The sequence below is a fragment of the Ipomoea nil genome, unplaced genomic scaffold (assembly GCF_001879475.1).
Source record: "Ipomoea nil cultivar Tokyo-kokei standard unplaced genomic scaffold, Asagao_1.1 scaffold2780, whole genome shotgun sequence".
In the NCBI taxonomy this organism is placed as follows: domain Eukaryota; kingdom Viridiplantae; phylum Streptophyta; class Magnoliopsida; order Solanales; family Convolvulaceae; genus Ipomoea; species Ipomoea nil.
In genome coordinates this window covers 457,160-469,735 of record NW_017619208.1, presented here as the reverse complement: position 1 = coordinate 469,735, position 12,576 = coordinate 457,160, and positions in this window count along the sequence as shown.

Below are 12,576 nucleotides of genomic sequence, written 5' to 3'. Positions count from 1 at the left end.
ACATCACGCTTGAGGAAGTTGCCAAGAAAACCCCCGAGGAGAGAGTCACGTTGGTTGTTGAGCTCGAGATTCCCGTGGGAAGTTGAACCATGCGGTTCATAGTTTGAGAGGTGATGTGGGGGATGATGAGGAAGAGGGTCAAGAGGAGGATGTGGATGCGAGAGAAGCTGCCGAGATTGAGGAGAGTGACTCAGAGAGCGAAGAAAACCCGAGAAGGAGGGAAGCTAGAACCAAGCGGGAACACGACGCCATGACACAAAAGGAGCGTGTGGTCACCCTTCCACGCCAGCAAAACAGGATGATAGAAGAGGGCTTTGCCTTTATGAAGACATTGTTCGTTGCAGTTAACCAGAGGTTGGACCAGCTGGAGGCCAGCTCTAGCCGAAGAGAAGAGGATGAGGAGTCTGGTGAAGACACCGAAGAGTCGGAGAGCGAGTCCTTCTAGCGTGGAGTTGTGGTAATCTCGTTTCCCTTCCCTTGTTGGTTGTTGCCGCTTGTTAGTTGTTTGTTGTTTGCCTTGCGTTGGATAGTTAGCTTTGTGGGTTGTTACTAGGAGCTAGTTGTTTAGGACTTTGGTGTTGATTAGAAAGTTTGGCTGTGATGTTTGGCTTTAGTGTTTGTTATGCTCAAAGAACTCTGTTGGCTATTTCTTTCAACCTTGCAATGTCATGACTTTTTGACCATTTTGTATCTCTTGAATCCTTAAAGTTTTGACCAAAAGGATGTTCTTGATTCTCTTGTCACACTGTTGTTTTGTGTTGCCGTTTTGTTTGAATTCGTCGTACCAAAGCTTCGGCGACGAAGCTTATTTTAAGGGGGAGAGGATGTGACACCCCGTAAATCCAAATTCTATTTAAGGATTAATTAAGTAATTAATCCTAGCTTAATTGATAATTTATTCCTAAAATCCTGAAAATTCAATAGTCGGGGACTAGAAATTGACTAGTCAACCCAAGTCAAGGAGTTGTACTCTAAGCTTAAAGAATTGTTCCCTTCTATCCTTAGACTTCTCATTTTAGTAAGGGCAAAGAAGACTTTTCACTTTACGATTGTATCCCAAGCTAACCTAGAGTCATCTTTCATTTCTTTTCCCTAACACCCTAAAAAGAAAAGCTCCTCCTTGTAACACCCCCGATTTCCATACTGATTTAAAACTTAATCATGCAGATAATCTAACCATAAAAAGCATACACAGTGGAAGTCTAACTGATAAATAGATGGAAAACGTAGAGTGTTATGCCACGTCCACTCAACGGTGAACGCACAGGCGTAAACAACTTCAACATAATCTGTCTATAAAGGAACAAGGTCAACAACAACAAGTCTAAAGTCTAACAAAGGCACACAGGACAAAACCATTACAAGGTTCGAGGGATCTATACTGTCTGTCTCTAGACCGCACTCGCCCCTACTCAGCACCTGAAAGAAACACATAAATATATGGGACGACGCCCGATCAGCGAATGATGCTAGTAACCCACCAATACATGTGAAATATCATACATAGATAGGATATATATACAAAATCATTTGCGAAACGGGATATAGTGTATATAAGTTCAAATCCAAGAGTAGAAGTCAAACACAAGACTCTTTGCACTCAAAATAAAGATAAGGGAACACATCCCAAGACCACGAGAAGTACAACGACACACAAGAATGGCTCAAGGCGCAATCTACCATCACACAGTAGATTATCACCCGACATGCATAACACAAGAGAATAAGGACACAACCATTGGCAACACATGCCTTTGTGACAACACATGTCACAAATAGAGAAATACACAACAATGGCAACACATGCCTTCGTGGCATCACCCATCACGAATTGATATGCCTTCCTTATGCCCGGTTCCAACCTTATGGCTACCCCCAACCTTATAGCTAGTTCCAACCATTACCTCCAGGACCCCTGTACATACAAGTCCAACCTTTTCCCTCCGAGGACCGTCGTCCCCATCCGCCGACAAACTGCCATCAAATCCACCAATTCATAGTACATGAGGGTACCGATCACACACATGGCAAAACATGCCTTGGCAACACATGCCTCCCAAGAAATACGTGAACCCGACACACAGGTCACAAACTCCATAATCACGTCATGGCCACCACGAGGACCACTGCCGTACCTTGGTGACTAATGTCCCATACCATTAATCGTGCAATCCAGGTACAGCCACACACACCACACCACAATAGGAATCAATCAACGGATCACAACGATGATATGAAACCATACTCAATAAGGAATTGATCACAATCTGACAACAACGATGATTGGCACAAGTCATCATCCACAATAGGAAAGGAAAAACAACACACACGCTAGCATTTAAACACCAAACTAGCATGCTTATCAAACGGATAAACCAAACATAGTTCCGAAAAACACACAAGACTCACCATGGTTCAACGAATCGCAATGTTGAATACTTAGCACGATTCAAGACACCAAACCTATATGGATTTCTATTATATAGTTCAAGACATACGAAACATCAAGAAGACACTCAAATAGTTCCGCGAAAGAACATTGGGAAGTCAAAAGACCAAATAATGAGTCAAAAGAATCACGGGGAACAAATCCCCCAAGAACCACATCCTGTACCCCGCGGGTGTGGCCAAGGGTGGACTCCCACCCGTGGTTCCACCCGCGGGAACCATCCCACATCACACCTGTACCCCGCGGGTGGGGCGGCGGGTGGACCCCTACCCGCCGTTCCGCCCGCGGGTACATGTCCTGTACCAAAAACATCCATTCGGGGATTTTCAACTCCAAGCTCAAATTCAAGTCCAAAACATGTCAAATCTCACTAAATACAACAAAATGACTTGAATCAAAGGAATAGCCAAGCAATGGCATACAAGAACCCTAATAACAAGCTCTAGATATGCATTTTCACAAGACAATGCATCAACACTCACATTTCATAGCAAAATCACATGTAGAACCCAATAAATCATCATATAGGTAAGCAAAATAGATTTTGTAGAGCATGGGTTACCTCTTGTTGACAAAAACCTTCACTCAACACTTCTCAAAGCTCCTAACAAGGTTTTCCTTCCACACCCACTTCAAGAACACACCAAAAGATCATAAAGATTCTACCTTTAGAAAAAGATACCTTAGAAAACACTAAAAACACCAAAGGAACATAGATCTTACCCTCCTTGATGCTCAAGGGTAGGAAAGGTGGAATCTTGGAGACAAACTTTGAAGATCTTGGAAGGTCTAAACTTGGCTTGGAGAGAAAGCTAGCTAGGTTTTTAGAGAGAAGAGAGAGCTTTTTGCTTTGAAAGTGTTAGGATAGAAATGAGAGATGTCTCCTAGGTTAACTTGGAATACAATCATGAAAGGAAATGTCAAATTTACCCTTACTAAAATGAAGAGGTGTAAGGGAACAAGGGAACTACTCACAAAGCTTTAGGTACATACCTTGACTTGGGTTGACTAGTCAATTACTAGTCCCCAACTATTAAATTTTCAGGAATTTAAGGAATTAAATTACCAATTGGATTAGGATTAATTACTTAATTAAACCCTTAATAGAATTCGGATTACGAGGTGTCACACTCCTTCTCTCTAGAAAATAGCTACCTTCTTCTTCAAGCCAAGTTTGGGCATTCCAAGATTCTTCAAGTTGGTCTCCAAGATTCAACCTTTCTTAGTCTTGAGCATATTGGAGGGTAAGATCTTTGGTCCTTTAGTGTTTTTAGTACCTTTTAAGGTGTTTTTTTCTAAAGATGAAATCTTTGTTGTCTTTTGGTGTGTTTGTGAAGTTGAAGTTGTAGGAGAGCCTTAATAAAAGCTTGTAAGGGTGGAATAAGTGAAGTTGTAGGCTACAAGAGGTAACCCATGCTTTACAAAATCTATTTTCTTACCTATATGATGATTTATTGACTTCTGCTTGTGATTGTTGCTATGAAATGTGAGTTTTGATGCATTGTCTTGTGAGAATGCATATCTAGAGCTTGTTATTAGGGTTCTTGTATGCCATTGATTGGCTAATCCTTTGATTCAAGTCATATTGTTGTATTTGGTGAGATTTTGGGTATTTTGGACTTGAATTTGGACTTGGTGTTGAAAATCCCCGAAGGGATTAATTGTGGTACAGAGGTGTACCCGCGGGCAGAACGGCGGGTAGTGCACCACCCGCCGCCCCACCCGCGGGGTACAAGTGGGTTGGACAGTGGTACCCGCGGGCGGAACCATTGGTGGAGGTCCACCCATGGCCCCACCCGCGGGGTACAATGATGTTGATTGTTGGGGATTTGTTCCCCGTGATTCTTTTGACTCGGTAATTGATGTTTTGACTTCCCGATGTTCTTTTATTGGGCTATTTGAGTGTCTTCTTGATGTTTCATATGTCTAGAACATAATGGTAGGAATCCATGTAGGTTTTGGCGTCGTGAATCGTGCTAAGTGTTCAACTTGGTGATTCGTTGAACCATGATGAGTCTTGTATGTTCTTCGAAACTATGTTTGGTTTACCCGTTTGATAAGCATGCTAGTTTTACGTTGAAATGCTGGGGTGTGTGGTTTGTTCTTTCCTATTGTGGATGATAACTTGTGTTGATCATCGTTGATGTCGGATTGTAATCCTTCCTTGATTGAGTATGGTTTCATATCTTCGTTGTGATCCGTTGATTGAGTCCTATAATGATGTGTGTGTTGGCTGTACCTAGATTGCACGATTCATGGTATGGGACATTAATCACCAAGGTACAGATGTGGTCCTCGTGGTGGCCATGAAATGATATTATGGAGTTGTGAATTGGGCTTCAGGCTCATGTGATTGGTGGTTGTGTGATTGATTTGAACGGTACCCTCGTGTACTATGAATAGGCAGATATGTTGGAGATTGTCGGAATGGGGACGACAGTCCTCGGAGGCATAAGGTTGGACTTTGGAGTACAGGGGTCCTGGAGGTAAAGGTTAGAACTAGTTATAAGGTCGGGGGTAGTCATAAGGTCGGAACCGGGCATAAGGATGGAATTTGGAACATGTGACATGTAGTGTCACGGTGGCATGTGTTGCCAATGTGTGTTTTTCTATCCTTTTCTGTTGAGCATGTCGAGTGGTATTCTACTTTGTGATCAGTAGAATACACCTCGAGTTGTACTTGTGTTGTTGTCGTTCTTGTCTTGATGTTGTCTTGGGATGTTGATTCTCGTTGTCCTTATTGAGAGTGAAATAGAGTCTTTGCAATTGACTTCTCTCTATGGCTATGAATTGATATATAATGTATTCTTTTTCGAAAATGATTTTGTATAATACCATCTATATATGCTATTGAACGCGTATTGATGGGTTACCAGCAATATTCGCTGATCGGGCGTCGTCCCCTTTCTTTATGCGCTTTACAGGTCCCGAGTATATGGCGAGAGCGTTAGTCGTGGATAGTTTAGATCCCCTGAATAGTATAGTTAGTGTTTTGGCCTGTGTGCCACAGATGTTGAACATACTAGACGGATGGTTTTGGACTTTGCCTGTGCGTTCACGTAGGGGTGAACGTGGCATAACACTCCTTGGTTTTCCCTGTTTTATTTTAGACTTCCGCTGTGTTTATGTTTTATGTTATATGTTGGTTAGTTTGCCTTGTACATCTTTAAATTGGCATGAAAATCGGGGGTGTTACATGCAATCTCCAAACAACCCCAGTTTGAGTCCCAGCAGCAGCAGCAATGGTTATACCATGACCATATCTCCTGGAATGACACAATATTGCACTCTGTACTGTGAAGATGAAATCAAACCAGTGGTTGACATGATTTTTAAAACATTGGATGCTGGTATTGAATTCTACAATAATTATGCTGCCAAAGTTGGGTTTGACACGAGGTCTAGTTCCCTCATTAAAGCACACGACGGGACGAAAACTCTAAAGCAAATCGTTTGCAATAGAGAAAGATTTAAGACTACGAGTGATTAACAATGTCACTCAAAATCAAATGTAGAAGCGGGGGGGGGGGGGGGGAGGTCCTTCCCATCCAAAGCGGAGGAGGGTTTCAAACAGAACTGGTTGCAGAGCTAGGATTAATTTTAAGCACATTGGAGTTGGTGGGTACCAAGTTAAGACATTTATTGAAAAGCATAATCACAGCATGTCTTCAGTTCTTGCAAGGCAGTTCCTAAAGGGAAATAGAAACATCTCTACTGTTCAGCAGAAGTTTATACTAGATTGTGCTAGAGCAAATATTGGAGCATCAAAATCACACGGTTTATATAGTCAGATTGTGGGGGATTACTCTGAAGTTGGGGCAACTGTAGTTGACTTTAAAAATGTCAGAAGGGATCTCATAGCCTATATATTGGGTGCCGATATACAAATACTAGTGCATAATCTTGTTAAAAAACAAGAGATGTGCCCTGCATTTGCTTTTGACTACGAAGTTGATGAAGATGAGCAGATGAGTAGAATATTTTGGGCAGATCCAATGTCAAAAAAGAATTTTGCTGCATTTGGAGATGTTGTCTCTTTTGATGCTACATATTCAACCAACAAGTATTATTCTATTCACATTCTTGCCTACGTTTCATTAATAATTCACATTAAACATTGTCTGATAAGTTCAGTCACGTTAAGATTTAGACATGTTCACTGTTTACTTGAAAAATATTTAATATAAATAAGCGCACATTGGCGCTTTATACCACGCGTCTTAAACACTAATGTCACGCACATTAATGTGAAACATCCAAAATTAGACTTCAAGTACATATGTGTGCGAATTTAAAACTTAATGTGCATTACATTAATGCTCTAAGTGTGCCAGTTCGACACCTGTATACTGTGACGTCGCTTTTTGTCTTGTAGGTACAATCTGGTTTTTACACCCTTCACCGGAGTTGATAACCATAAAAAATATATAACATTTGGCGCTGGACTATTGTTGAAAGAAGACATTAAGTCTTATGTTTGGCTCTTTGAAAAGTTTTAAAAGGCAATGGGTATGGAACCAAGAATAATTGTCACTGATCAAGATCCAGCTATGAAAGTGGCAATTCCAAGAGTTTTCAAGCAAGCCAAGAATCGTTATTGCATGTGGCACATTATGTGTAAAGTTGGGGAAAAGGTTGTTCCTACATTGAGCAAGAATGAGGAGTTTAAGAACAAACTGAACTCAATTGTTTTGACATCATCTTTGGAACCTACTGATTTTGAGAAACAGTGGAGAGAGCTCATGGAAAAGTACAACTTAGTTGAATAGAATTGGTTTACAACTACGTTTGAGGCAAGAAACCATTGGATCCCAACCTATTTTAGAGATGCTTTTATGGGGGGTCTACTCAGGACAACGTCGCGTTCAGAAAGTGAGAACTACACGTACAACCGTTTTACTGGCCCACAGTCTAGCCTAGTTGAATTCATGATGAACTTTGACAGTGCTCTTAAATCACAACGTAACACTAACGCAAAACTCAATAGTGACAATGAAGGATACAATCCAAATATGAAGACACCTTTGGGGATCGAAAAACATGCTTCAATTGTCTACACCATTACTGTTTTCTATCAAGTTCAGGCAGAAATATGTGCCTCTTGTTTCAAATGTATGGTGTTGAGTGTTAGAGAATATGGTGGAATATTACACTATGATATTATGGATGGAAAGGATAAAATATTTAGAGTAGTGCACAATGTAAATGACCATGAGGCCACATGCAGTTGCAAGATGTTTGAGATGGTTGGACTGTTGTGTAGACACATTTTTGTGGTCTTTAGAGACCTTGAAAAGATACCTCTGAAGTATGTGGTTAATCGGTTGACTAAGGATGCATCTTTAAAGGCTACATTTGAAATGGATGGTGTCATTTATGATCAGAATGGACCAAAGGATGAAAAGAAGATGTTGCTGAATAAACTGTGGGCAGATGTACACTATTGTATTGATCTAGCAGGTTCATACATGGAGCAATTGACTGCACTTTTGCAAGGAATTAATAACAGAAACAACTGTTAATGTCAGGAAAGGAAAAGTTATCACCTCAGCACAGCAGGAAGACTGTTATAGAATCCTTTTGTGGATCAACAGAGATTTCAGAGATCAATATACTTCCACCTAAACATGCAAAGAACAAGGGCAGTGGCAAACGTATCAAAAGCAGCAAGGAGTTGGCGATAGAAAAAGAAAAGGGCATGAAATGCAATTTTTGTGGGGTTAGAGGAGATCAACATGACACCAGGACTTGCCCACTTAACCCCAAAAATAAGGACAAGCAAAAGGGTAAAAAAAAAGCATAGCATTCTATTTTAGAATGCCTTACAGTTGAGAATGAAAATAAATAGAAAATATATAACACAAATACTTAGTTAACTCATTTTAGAATGCTTTTACATTTGACATACTTGAATTTAATGTTCAGCAATTACTAGTTTTGTTTTTATCACTGATTTGTGTCTAACAATCACTGCTAATAGTTTAAACTGCGTGTCATTAATTCTTGACTTGCGTGCAATTAAGTCTTAACGTGCGTTAGTTATACTATTGTAGAATCACTTGACACAAAGTGAAAAAAAAAATTGTAAATGCCAAAGGCTTAGCATCCGTTGACTACACATTTAACGTGAGCTACATTAATGCTTAATATGCCTACTACGGAAACAGAATGTGCGTTGATTTATGTATAAAAACTTTAGTCCGTGGTAAAATGCTAACACGCTTTACATGCGTTGGTTAACATTTAACTTGCGCGACATTAAGCCTTAATATGCGAAACCTGAACGAAGAAAATACTCTGCCGTTCTTTATTAAAAAAAAAAATTAGTCCTTTAGTGGGGATTCAATCCTAAACAGTATCAATATGTTCAATGACTTATACCATTTGGCCAGTGGGCTCATCCGTTCGTTTCATTATATAAAGAATATTAAACACTTATTTTTTAGACTCAACACTTGTAGACCGAAAAACAATTCTCCAGATTAAAAAACGAATATATTTAACGTGCGCTACATTTAGGCTTAATATGTGTAACACTTAAACAGACTGTGCTTTTTGTTTATGTATAAAAACTTTGGTCCTTCGTGAATGCCAACTGCTTTACATGCATTGATTAACATTTAACTTGCGCGACGTTAAAGCTTAATAATCGTAAATTGGACAAAGACAATGTAACACCCCACTTTTCTAACTTTTAATTACAAATCTAAGTTGTCATTAACATAAACTAAGCAGCGGAAATAATACTAAAAAGGTAACTAGTGGGAATGTCACAGCCACAACCACCACTCCGTGGTTATTGCACAGGCTAAGGGGTAAAACTAGAAATAACATAAAAATCTGGCATCCATATAGAATACTGAAAACATAAGGGGGAAAAATGTCACCCCAAAAGTCTACATCATCCTCAAAAAAAAATAACATCATTAATGAGTCTAAAATCCATAACAAAGTCATAAATAACTAGATTTTAGACATCTCAAACTACGAGACTAATCTAACTCGATCTCTTCTCACTGTTGGGCCCACCTGGAAGGGGTTTTGCAAGCAACACATAGACAAATAAGAAAACACTCTTTAGCACGAAGCTAAGTATAACCACACTCAACCCTGTAAATCTTTATAGATATACTTTGAAAACATTTGGTTTCTTTTGTAAACAATAAACTCATCTCAAATCATCTTTAGATCTATCACATACTTTCTAGATGCTTGCAACCTATAATATCAACTGGCATGCTTATATATATAAGATTGAACACTTAGATACTTCAACATATAAACACTTCAATTACTTAACAAACAACTCATGCTTCTAGGTGGGATCATACTAATAAACCATATAACAGATATTCTCATGCTCTCACATTCTCATCACATAAGCTTAATATACAAGGCTTCAAATATAACAAAATAATCATGCTCAATGGACAACCTTAAATCAACATTCTCATCATGTAATCTCATGTGATACTTTATACAAATGCAATCTTGTGCAACACTATACATCATACTCATATGCAATCTTGTGCAATGCTATAATCATACTCATATGCAATCTCGTGCAATAGTGCAATACTATAATCATACTCATATGCAATCTCGTGCAATACTATAATCATACGCAATCATGTGCAGTTCTATATTCATATGCAATCTCGTGCAATACAATAATCATACTCATATGCAATCTCGTGCAATACTATAATCATACGCAATCATATGCAGTTCTATATTCATATGCAATCTCGTGCAATACTATACTCATACTCATATGCAATCTCGTGCAATACTATAAATATATACTCATGTACACTCGTTGTAAAAATAGAGTACTTTCAGTGGAGGTCTCTTTCTTTCTTACTTTTGAGTCTCTCTTGACTCGCTTTCTTTCTCTTGAGTCTCTCTTGACTCACTTTCTTTCTCTTGAGTCTCTCTTGACTCGCTTTCTTTCTCTTGAGTCTCTCTTGACTCGTTTTCTTTCTTTTGAGTCTCTCTTGACTCGTTTTCTTTCTTTTGAGTCTCTCTTGACTCGTTTTCTTTCTTTTGAGTCTCTATTGACTCACTTTCTTTTCTTTTCGCTCGTAGACGGCTCAGGGTTTCACCGTACCGTGAATTGCCCCATCGGGAACAGCGTAAGTCCGACCCAATATCTCCTACCGTCTACAGAACCAATCTCGTGGTTCTTGCGCTGTGGAATCGGGTATCGAAGTTTCAGTGTGCACACCCCCTACCAGGATTCCAAGCCTGTTGGGCAGTTTCCAACCTCGTAACGTGGGAATACGCCGCGTTACATATACTGGGACCGCAATGTCCATAAAATCATCCGAGAAGACATAGTCCAAACGAGATCCTCCAAAACCTCACCGATGTAGATAATACATAGATATATCTCTCATTTATCAATTTCATGCATGCAACAACTCTACTACTTCTCAATGCATCAAAGAATGATATACCACATACTTATGGTTTTTGAAAATATTACTTGGGCTCACGTTGGCCTTTTATGCATTTTTGAAATATGACATATGTGGGATGCCAAGATACTCTATAACATGTTTCTAAACCATGTGCAAAATAACATGAAGTACTCAAGAATATAATGTCATGCTCGGTTTGCAACATAGCAAATTCTATACATTCCACTTCAACAATTATGCTTCTATTCTCATTGATCAAATAACACAATTTAATCATGCTTTCATAATAAATCATATTCTCAAATGATCGTGCTTTAAACTCAATAAAAACATCATCAGATCACATAGTTAAATAATTCTTCATACACAGTAAACTAGTCAATATATACTCTGTGTAGCGATTCTCCAATAATTCCTTCATAACATACTCATTTTTTATCCAAATTCAACAAAATCAAAGCCAAAACGTGCGTCGAGACGGTCCCGAAGAGTCGAGACACAAGGGCCCGTAACACTCGGCCCGAAACGACACGTAGCTGAGCCACAAGGGCTCGGCCACTGCACAAAATCTCCTCAGAATCAAACTCAGGGACCTGGGGCGGGACTCCTCATGGTCTGCCCCATGAACCCCGTTATTCCATAGGGACTAGGCTGCGGCCCTACTCTGATGGGTCGCGGCTAGGGCCGCTGGTCTGATCTGGTGCACCCTGTGTGTGCACCAGATGGCTTTTTCTCCTGCGAACTCAATCCAAACAAGTCCAAAACATTCTCAACAACTCACAAACAAATAATAGATCACTTCTAGGCATAAACACAACAGAATCTCACAGTTTCTACTCATTTCTACTCAATAGCAAGGCTTCACATAGCCAAATTTCAAGAAGGAATCCATGGGGTTATAAACTTTATAGATCAAAAGTTCTTGGTAAAATCTTTATAGGGATACATGGTATTTCCCAAAATATACGATGTTACTAACTAAATATTTTTAGGAAAATAGTAGAATAGGTTCCAAATATCTTTGTGATCAAATATATATCTCATACATAGTTATATATGTATATATTCTCAAAATTAAGTATAACATTCCCCAAAACATATATATACTCATATATATAATTCTTGAAATATAGCTTTCTTGGCAAATCATAGCTTTTGGTAGATCAAAATCTTTCTCAACATATTTATGATTTTCTTAGGAAAATACTTTTATATATAAATAATCCTTCAAGTCCAAATAATATAATATATACTTCAAGATAATTACTTAAGGGTTGAAGTAGCTCAAGTGGAAGGAATTCTAATTAATAATTAAGAGGTTAGGGGTTCAATCCCCTTTTTAAACAATTTTCTAGAGTATAACATGGCATAGAATAAAATCACACAAAGATTACTACCCTGGGAGGTAGCACACTCGTTAGAACCAGTGTGCTACGGGCAATTTAGGGCAAAATAATAAGTTTGGGAATCATGGGTTATTATACCTTGAGAACCCTTGATCTAGCCAACACCATTACTAAGCTCTTCTTCTTCACCCATCATCTTCCTTCTCCAAACCAAAACATAGCAACAACTTCACCATTTCCACTCACAAGCACACAAACAAGCCCACATAAATACATATACATCATCTTATCAACTTAAACTAGAGAATGGAATGGAAGAAGAGAGGATGAAGCTTATATCAAAGAGAGAGAGCTTCAT